Genomic DNA, 7,598 nt, shown 5'->3' with positions numbered 1-7,598 from the left:
TCAGCAAGGAAATTATTCCGTTCTTAACTACCAGATTTCCTTATTATAAGCAAGTAGGGACTGTGGTAAGAATGTTAAATATAGCAACTGCAATGTTTTAGACGCGTGCATGTGAGGGCATTATTATTATGCCAACTAGATGAGTTATTACAAAATCTAGCAAATAATATTACCAGTCAATTACAGCAAAAAAACAAAAAACAAAAATGGAGATGAACTGTTTTCCTCTTCCTCCTCCTGACAAGCCAATTTACCTTAATTAAAGGCTTTCATGAGATACGTTTGGAGGTGTTTCTTCTTCTTCTTTGTATGAAAAAGCAACCATCCTTGGTAGCTCAGTTGGTAGAGCATGAGACTCCTAATCTCAGGGCTGTGGGTTTGAGCCCCACGTTGGGCAAAAGATTCCTGCATTGCAGGGGGTTGGAGTAAATGGTCTTTGTGGTCACTACCAACTCTATGATTCTATGATCCCATCATTCAGGGATCGGGAACCTGCGGCCCTCGAGATGTTGTTGGAGTTCAACCCATATCAGCATGGCCAATGGTTAAGGATGATGGGAGTTGTAGTCCTAATGCCTGGACTGTGCCACATTTTCCCTGCCCTTGCCATTGGTTAATGACAGTGCAATAGAATTCTACCCCTCGCCATGATCCAGCTTGCAAATGCTCCAAATCCTGGCTGGAAAGAGAGTGCTAAGGCCAACATGGATCTCCATATGCAATAGGATAACAGAGCCTATTACCTATTGAAACCTCTGTGCAGAGTGGACAGCGTTTAAACTAGTGAATCTCAGTTTGAAAGTAGACTTTACCTGTTGCAATCACACAACACAGATGATTATAGGCAAGAAAATAAAGAAGTTGCTTATCAGGCACAGACTTTGGGAATCCTTCATAATACAGTGGTACCTCGGGTTAAGAACTAAATTTGTTCTGGAGGTCTGTTCTTAACCTGAAACTGTTCTTAACCTGAAGCACCACTTTAGCTAATGGAGCCTCCCACTGCCGCCGCACGATTTCTGTTCTCATCCTGAAGCAAAGTTCTTAACCTGAGGTACTATTTCTGGGTTAGCGGAGTCTGTAACCTGAAGCGTATGTAACCTGAAGCGTATGTAACCCGAGGTACCACTGTATGGTGCCCTGAGTGTGCCCAAAATTTGGCACCCCTAAATGGATCTTCTCAGTTATGGAGTTTCTCAATTTTGCACCCATCTGCTTGGCGCCCAATTCGTGGGAACTGCTCACACTTCAGTAAATCTGGCACTGTGTTTATTGTAGGAAATACATAGGAAAGTGTTTTTGCTCTAGTCTAGAGAAGAACAAGGCAGAGAGAAGTATGAGAAGGAGGTGCAGCTTATAAGCAGAGCACAATATGAGAACATCTGTCTAACATGGGAGAGACAGTGAGGTTAATAATAATAATAATAATAATAATAATAATAGTTTTATTATTTATACCCCACCCATCTGGCTGCGTTTTGCCAGGCTGAGGCTGGCTCAAGAGGTTAAAGATGCAGGGTATAGTCTGGGAATCTGGAGGTCCCTAACTCTATCTGCCTTAACTCATGCAAAGAACCTCCTCCTGCAAACTGAGTTGCATCCAATCTTCCAACAATAGGTTTATGATGTGCGCACATTTAAGACAGCGCCCACAGTCTTTTTTGGTACTCTTGCCCAGGCTTTCAATATTTTTGTGTTTGTGTGCTGATTGTGTACAGTCCTTCGTATTGCTTTAGTGAAAGACAAGCATATGGCAGAGCTTTTCCTTTAGTAAATAACACATTAATACAAGGTGCGTGCAGCTGCGATGAGAGGTGGCAAGCACCATTCTATGACTCTGCATTTTTTAATCCAAGCTTCTGCCTTTTTTCTTTTTTGCAGAACTAACCCACATGCTATGCTAAGCAACAGCAGGCAGCCAGCTTCTGCTGCACTTGTCTCTCATCCAGTAATTTAGACAGAGAATCCTTAAACAGAAAGATCTGGCAAATCATCAACTAAAGGAGTGAGTGGTTTGCATGATAAATGGGGCAGCACTCTTCAGGTTTTCTTCCCCTTCCTTTTCTTTTTTCCCCTCCCCTTTCTCTCTCTCTTGGATGCCGAGTCGGAATCCAACTCGAATTCCTATTTCAAAATAACTGTAATTATCTCTAATTGCCATGATTATTTCAGATTTTTAGTATGCGCGGAGAGTGAAAAATGGTGAGTGCTCTTTTATCAAGTTGGGTGGCAGAGATTTGCAGCTAAATTGCTTAGATTGGGGTGTGTGTGAGAGAGAGGGAGGGAGAGAGTACTGCATCTCTGTGTAGCCTGCTGATATATAGGTTAGGAAATGCAAATTTAGTTTTCTTCTTTCTCTTGGTAAAGGAGCAAAATAGGTTTATTTTTCTCCCGTTGAGCAACCAATGTCTTCAAGTATGCTAAAAAGGTTTGAGCAGTTGCTAAGGTAGCTTTCTCTCTAGAATCGCCAGACAGTATCAGCATCGGAGCCCTCTGGCAGGTTCCAGGGGTCAAAATGTCCATGTGGGGCTCACCAGTGCTATCTGTTGTCCTAGCAGTAAGATTGTGGCACCTGTGGCTGAGTCTGGGAAACCATCCATCATTTTAAATTTTCAACAATGCCCCAATTTGATGCAGCATAGTCCTAGGGCATTTAAATTGAGCATCCCATACTTAGCTGTTTACAAGCAATGATTGTCTCCCTGCTTGTTTGCTTGTTTGTTTAAATAAAAAGGCATTACTTGCTGTATTAGTTGTGTAACTAAGACCTATAGTGACACCTAGTGGCAGAATGCAAACATTGCAAAACAGCTTTAGTCCTTTATTGACAAACTGCTTTTCCTTCTAAAATGTAAGACAGTTTGTTAGAAAAGTAGTAAGTGCATTATATTTTTGTTATCCAAAAACGAATCCTAATAATAAAATGAGAATAAAATCATTTACCTAAGAATTTGTGGTTTTTTAATGATTTTATTAAATTTGTATACCACCCCAGGCAGCATGAGGGGAGCTTCAGTCCAAGAACATTTGGAACGTCCGAGGAATCCTCAGAAGGAGAGTCTTCATGAGAACAGGAAACTGTCTTATGCTGACTCAGACTCATTGATCCATGTAGTTCTGTGTTTTCTACACTGATTGACAGCAGCTCTCCAGGGTTTCAGGCAGGAAACCAGCCTTACCTGGAGATGCCAGGGATTGAACCTGTGACCTTCTGCTTGCAAGGCAGATGCTGTGCTGCTAACCTATTGCCCCGAGGAGGAAATATATCCCTTCTCTGGTCCATATCACGTGGAGTTGCAGTCTTTAGAGAGCCTGCACCTACTCCCCTGAACTCCGAAGAGACACCTTTGCTGCCAGCATGGCCAATGGAGAAGCACGATGGGAGTTGTAGTCCGATGACATCTGGCAGGACCCATGTTCGCTGTCCCTGCCCTAAAGCTTCCTTTATAATATACTCGTTAGTCACCTAGGCTGCTCCGCTTGCGAAGGAAACCTTTTCAGGCGGTCATGATCACCTGTACCATGGCAACTATGATTTATTTTTATTTTATGTTTGGCTTTCTAATCACTGCCCCCCTTTGTCAGGTGGAAAGAGGCTTTAGTGCGCAATGAGCAGCGGACAAAGTCCTACTCGAATAATGAGAAACTGAGCAGGAACGGGTCCTTTCTGCCCTCGGCCAGCAAAATGATTAAGGATGGGGAGAAATTTGGTTCAGTTTGCCTTTAAAGCTCACCTTTTCCAAAACGATGTCTGAATTGAAACACAGCCAACCTTGAAAAGCATGCATGTGCTTTCCCAAATGTTTTGGTGCAATTCTCCAGCCAAGCAATGTGTAAAATGCATCCGTTGGTGTAAAGTGTGGATATTTATGTATTGGATTTATATGCCACCTACCTGCCAAGGCACTCTAGAATTTAAACTCTATAAAGCAGCTTTATATACAAGGAAGCAGGTGCAGCCCCACGACAGTGGGTGCCCAGGGCGTGACATTTAACCTTCCCACCCAAAGGTCTGGTGTCTGATCAGCTGTTGGGTGCCATGTCCTCCTCCAAACCGTGGCCCATAACACCCAGCATCCTTTCCCCATTATCTAGCAATCTGTGAATCCGCCAGTTTCTATTTCTCCCCTATTCTCATTGTTCCAACCTCAGGCTGGCAACTGAAGTTCAGTTCAGTTCTCCACACTGCACCCACAAGTTTGCGATTTATTCAAAATAGACTGCATGCATTAACATGCAGAAAGTGCCCAAGGACTTTCTACTAATTATCCTGTTTTTAATCTTTGGTGTTGAGTCTTTTTTTGGTTTTACGCTTTTGGCAAAGGAAGTACCTTATGAAAGGGACAAAATATTGGGGTACGGTTTAGGGAAGTTTTAATATTTGATGTTTTATTCTGTTTTTAATCTGTTGGGAGCTGCCCAGAGTGGCTGGGGAAACCCAACCGAATGGGTGGGGTATAAATAAATTATTATTATTATTATTATTATTATACTTAAATCATTTCCCAGCTTCGCTACGGTCTAGCCCTATGGGTTCAGAATATGTCCGGTTCAAGCAAGAAGACCTCATCCAGGCAAATTTGAAGCAAAGCAGTGGCTAGGAAGCCTGATCATTTATCGCTGCAGCAAGGTTCCAAGCAAAACAAGGAAGAAAAAGCCCAGAACAAAGGGCACATGGGTTCTGAGGAATTCCCACGATTTCCCATAACACATTTCGCACAGCATCATCAAAACACCATAGGTATGTCCTAGAAAAGCTGTGGTGTCAGGTGGGAAATCTGAGATCCAGACATGCGCTTGCCAATCATGCACAGTTCAAGTACCCAAGTACTCAAGTACTTCACACATGTTGTTGGAAATATATTTCTTGCGTAGGCACCGACTATGCAGGGTCTTGGGTGCCTGAGCACCCACAAACTTTTAATGAAGGGGCTGGGGCCTCCCCCAAGGTTTTACTCGGCAGTGTAAGGTAAAGGTAAAGGGACCCCTGACCATTAGGTCCAGTTGTGACCGACTCTGGGGTGGCGGCGCTCATCTTGCTTTATTGGCCGAGGGAGCCGGTGTACAGCTTCTGGGTGATGTGGCCAGCATGACTAATCCGCTTCTGGCAAACCAGAGCAGTGCACGGAAATGCCGTTTACCTTCCCGCCGGAGCAGTACCTATTTATCTACTTGCACTTTGTACTTTTGAACTGCTAGGTTGGCAGGAGCAGGGACTGAGCAACAGGAGGTCGCCCTGTCACAGGGATTCAAACCGCCAACCTTATACAAGGCAGCAAACTGGCTCGGGGCAGCTGGGAGGGGCAGCAGATCCAACTCTTGTGTTTTTTGGCGGGTGGGTGGCGCATGGCGACAGGAACGCAGCAGAGATGGATGAGGGGGAGGCCGTGGTGGGGCGGAATTTTCTGTTTTGCCTCCGGCAGCAAAATGTCCTGGGCCAGCCCTGGCTCAAAATAGTATGTTTCTCTGCCAAATGTGTAAGAATGTCATTTTGCATATTGTTGTTGTGGTTTGTAGGGCGGGGTTACCTCAGTGAGAGTTGCTGCCCTCAGAAGCATTCACATACGGGGCTGCACGATTGCTGGTGATAATGAGCCATCTCTCCCCAACCGCAGAAAACCCAAGATGTTCCTTTATGAATAATAACAGGAACATGGTTTGCCAACAAGGCCTGAGAGGCATTCTTAAAATGAATGAAAAATTCAGCAAGTAAAGCGTTGCGGCGGAGGATACACACACACACACACACACACGAGAGAGAGGGGGAGAGAGAGAGAGAGAGAGAGAGAGACCTATTTTGCCTCCCCTAACAGTTGCCTTGTGCTGCACAGCTCATTTCCCCCCGCTTTGAACTGCGCAATTTCTTATGACATATACGTCCTTTGAAGTCCGCTGCAGTACCAGAGGCATTTGTGTAAAGTGAGCAGTGCTTAGCCTGCAATTGCATTTTTTAATATATAAAAAAACCCCCACAACAACCCCAAAATCCACCCTTGGTAACTGGAGATCCTTGTATAATTTGCTGAGGATTTTCCAGCGGTGGGAATACAGGGCTAAATCGAAAAGATGGAACAGCGGATTTGGCCTTAGTGCTGACCCCAATCTGATTGGCATTACGGAATTCAAATTGGCACCATACGTTTAAAGCACTCTCCCCAAAGGATCCTGAGAATAGTAGTTTATCCTTAATGGAACTATCATTTCCAGCACCCTTGGACAAGGGATGTGTACTCGACATGTATTGTGTGTATGCAGCCCGAGTCTGTCTGCCTTCGTGTTTTTCCTTGTTGTTTTCTGAGAAGCCCACTCACTGTTTCTGTTATGTACTGAAGTTCTCACCCTGGGCCAGCAGGGGGATACTGTAGATAGTTATGCAAATAAGGGATTGAAAGTGACGTTCAGTTATTGGATAGTTTTAGAAAGTTCTTACAGTAACATTGTACTTGAACTCTATATAAGCAGGCTGACTGAACCCTTCAGTTCAGTTCTGTTCTGGCCTGTGAATAAACAAGAGCTGTTTGAAGAATCGTTGTGTCGTCTGATATGTTCACCCACAACTTAACAGTTTCAGTCTCAGGCCCCAAAACAGATCTCTTGGGAAGTAAAACAGAGAGAAAGTTGGCCACAGTTCCCACTAAAATCCAGAGAGGGCACAGCCGTATTTATCTATCTACAGTATTTACACCACTAAATGAGCTGAAAGAGCACTCTGAGAGAATCTTCCAAAAATATCAGTTCTAAGACGGTTCTTGCTCTCAGGCTCGCAATCTTAAAAGAAAAGAAAAGAAGACATGGCACATGAGGAAAAAGGAAGAGGAGGGAGGAGGGAAAAGCAAACTCAAGTACAAGTCCCTAAAGTTACAGTTCTTAAAGCTTCAGCTGATGACAGTGGCGGCTCTGGCAGCCTTTCTGTTGATATGGAGCAGTATCTCATCTGAAGGACTCTTCTGAACTGAGATCAAATCCAGGAGCAGAGCTGGTGACAACATCCAGGAAACAGAAAAAAGCATGTGCCTTGAATGTGCTTAAATGGGGAGTTGCCTATATCCTAAATACATCACAGTCTCCGCTGACCTTCACTCCAAGGAAACCAAACCCCAAAAGAGCACTTTGAACCCCTGGAGTCTCTCACTGCTCAGAAATGTGTAACAATCTGTATCCATATGCCATTCTTCCTTATTTCCCCCCTGGCGTGTGTTCTGCTACACAGGGCCTGGGGTGATCATTCAGCCTTAAAGCAGGAAATGTCCTACAGGGGCCTTAACTAACCAAAACAACTAATATGCCGCTTTCTAACGAAAGGTGCTCCCCAGGGCAGGAAGGATTTCTTTGTTATGGCTGCGCTGCAGTAACACCACAGAGGCTTGCGAATGCACACCTCCGTGCCCCCTTTTGCACTACAAAACACTAATTGGAAAGGTAATTGCCACATTAAGATGCAAGGCTCCCACACAAAGCACAAAGGCTGTGATTTGCCACACTGAGTCACAGCTGAGAAATCGTGCAAAATGAATGAACGGTCCCTTTCCCATTCTTTCATTCATTCATTCATAAAAGTTACCTGGCTCGTCTTGTGTAGTTATCCTACTGTCCTTGGA

At 44.3% G+C, this 7,598-nt stretch overlaps 1 non-coding gene across 1 annotated transcript; it reads left to right on the top strand.

The window, feature by feature from the left end:
• The first annotated feature begins 324 nt into the window (after positions 1-324).
• Positions 325-397, top strand: TRNAR-CCU (transfer RNA arginine (anticodon CCU)). Its single transcript has one exon. It is a non-coding gene; the product is annotated as a tRNA-Arg (tRNA).
• The last annotated feature ends 7,201 nt before the right edge of the window (positions 398-7,598 follow it).

This window comes from Podarcis raffonei, chromosome 15 (genome assembly GCF_027172205.1).
Source record: "Podarcis raffonei isolate rPodRaf1 chromosome 15, rPodRaf1.pri, whole genome shotgun sequence".
Taxonomy (NCBI): domain Eukaryota; kingdom Metazoa; phylum Chordata; class Lepidosauria; order Squamata; family Lacertidae; genus Podarcis; species Podarcis raffonei.
The sequence above is the reverse complement of the archived record's forward strand: the minus strand, read 5'-3'. Positions and strand labels throughout refer to the sequence as shown.